Genomic DNA, 2500 nt, shown 5'->3' with positions numbered 1-2500 from the left:
CTTCCCCCGACCCGTTGGGACAAGGTTTGGCCAACTCGGACGGTTGTTCTCGATTGGTTGGCGTGCAGACTACAGAAGGGGCTGCACGTCCTGGGTGACCTTCTGGACCCGTAAGGTGAGACTTGTCTCCCTGAGCGCTACTGAAGCAGCAGTAGTGTCTCGGATTCTGCAGTAGGATGACTACCTATGAATTAGGAGGAAGGGCGATACCGGACACTACGAGAATCCTGGGGCCGCCGTCTGAACCCGGCGACGGTACTCATGTAGCTCCCTCTCCCCGGTTGCCCGTCTGATCCCGGCGGGCTCCGAGTAACCCATTTCCTATCTGACCGACTGGCAATCATGACCTGCCTTGGTAGGGCCCCCATCGGCCTCGGCTTGCCGACACTGGTGGACGGTTCCTACCCACTGCGGGTCGCCCTCTAGCACCTTGCAGGCTGGCTTGTGCGCTCGCTCGGCGCCCTGCTGGTACGCCTGGTGTGACTGAATGGTGGCGAGACTGAGACGAACCGAGACGGTGCTGATGCCGTTACACATAGTGATAATAAACAAAGGCTGGATGTGGCGCCTTCTGTCGAATGTAATTTCTCAAATCCTAGCGGAAACGCAAATACTGTGAAGCCTGGGCAGCCGTGATGAGTACTGGTCGCTGGATGGCTTTACGGGGAGCGAGCTCGGCATCTCTGATGGGGGCCTCTCCCAAGTGGGTCAGACTGTGGACTTGGCTTTGGTTGGGGGCAGGCCTTATTGGGTCGTGCCGGCTGCTGCCCGGGTTTGATTCTTAGTAGAAGTCTTAAAGGGAACGGTGACTGAGCTCTGGTTGAGCCGAGCTGCCCAGGATTGCGGACCTGGGTTATCAAGAACCGCGGAGGCACGGCTTAATGGGGGGTCGTGGCTGCTCGAGCGACCTCATCTTCACGTGCTTGAGGTTGGGTGCGTGTATGGCGTGTGATCAACCGCCTCGGAGGCCATGGGGACCAACTTTCGGGGTTTGGCTGAGGGTCCTCGAACGGCTGTAGTCATGTCTACAGACCATGTTGCGAAAACTCCTTTGGTTCGGAAGTCCGTGTCGCAGCTGCACAGAGTCGGAGTCACAGTCTGTCTGGCCGGTGGAGCGGGTGGACCCAGGCTGGCGAAGCTCCTGACAACTCCTCAGTGGCACTGGTGGCCGCCGTCGGTCTGGTTATGAGAGTATGGGCGACGGATGCTATGATGGTGCCACAGCTTGTTTCTGGGAGGGCATTTTGACAGAGGTGCCTGTGGTATGTCTGTGCGGGTGTGAGTCGCCGGCGTATCACTGACGAGTAGGGTTGCCCGACGCGTGTCGGGTGACGAAACGAGTGAGGTGGATATGGAGGTCCCTGTGTGACGGCACGGCAGGCAGTTTGTAGGGTGAGTGAGACACCTTGCGGCTGTTGCGCTGGTCAAGGAAGCAGGTCAGAGCCTGTACTGACCGAGTCTCCTGCTTCATCCAACTTGGCTGGTTTTGAACGCTATGCTCGTGGTCGAGTCCAGGCAGGACTGGGGGTCTGGCCCCTCAGGCTGGGCTTCGGCCGGGAGGCAACTGATGAGGCTGTCTGCCACGTGAAGGGTGCGTGGAGTCGATCCCAGGGTTCTCAAAGGGACGGGGCTTGATAGCCGGGTCTGCTGGGAGGCTTGCCGGAGGGTGGGCTGAACAGTAGCTGGCGGTCGCTTACTGGCCGTGCGAGGGCTTTCGACTCGGTTTCCCATGGTCATGGCCTGTGTGTAGTGGGAAGCTAGGCGTACTTGACGCGTGAGGGTGATTCGTCGCCCGTGTGGGCTGCTCATCGGGGTGGGCTGCGGTGGCACCGACACCGAGCTCGCGGTCGCGGGATTGGATTGTGGAGAGGGACTTGTCTCTATGACCCTGCCTTTCTTGCTATGGATTCTCTCATCCATGCTTTTGAACGCTAGTGCCGCTTCTTCTGGAGCGAAGGCCGAATTCGCTGCGGCTCCTGCCATGCTGGGCTACTCCAGATGGGCTGCTTGATGAGGGGACGTTGTCCTGCTCAGGATGGTGGTCCGCGGGACAGGCCGGTGTGGTTGGTGGTAGCCAGGAGGACGATGGTGAAAGGGGAGGCGACAGGTGGCGCGAAGCAGTGGTTGTCCCGGCTCGTCCGCAGTCGGGGGGCCATTGCCTAGCATGCGCGCGGTGGCGCGCGGGGCCTTGGCTGTCTGTCGTGGTTCCCAATACAGGTTGGTGGGCCTGGACACCTCATTGGTCTCTGTGGATGTGGAAGATCCCTGGAGTGTGGTACGGTGCGAGGGTCTGCCCGGACGGTTTGCGGGTCACTGTGGAGATGGACCGGGGCGGTGTGTCGTTCAGCGACACTGGGGCACCGTCCCGGCTGCTGTTGCGGGTCCGTCAGTCGTCCCGGCTGGCGGCTTGCTGGTGGCTTTGCCTGGGATGCCTTGTGGGCCTGGGTGTGGGTGCGTGCGTGCTCCGTAATGATGGGATCGGGCCTGTGGACCCGCGGGG

At 60.9% G+C, this 2500-nt stretch overlaps 1 pseudogene; it reads left to right on the top strand.

Moving 5' to 3' along the window:
- The window catches only part of LOC147037472 (28S ribosomal RNA), a 7937-nt pseudogene that overhangs the window by 3240 nt on the left and 2197 nt on the right, over positions 1-2500 (top strand).

Source organism: Syngnathus leptorhynchus, unplaced genomic scaffold, assembly GCF_054491065.1.
Source record: "Syngnathus leptorhynchus isolate UIUO unplaced genomic scaffold, UIUO_Slep HiC_scaffold_177, whole genome shotgun sequence".
Lineage (NCBI taxonomy): Eukaryota > Metazoa > Chordata > Actinopteri > Syngnathiformes > Syngnathidae > Syngnathus > Syngnathus leptorhynchus.
Note: the sequence above shows the minus strand (reverse complement) of the source record. Positions and strands in the feature narration are given on the sequence as shown.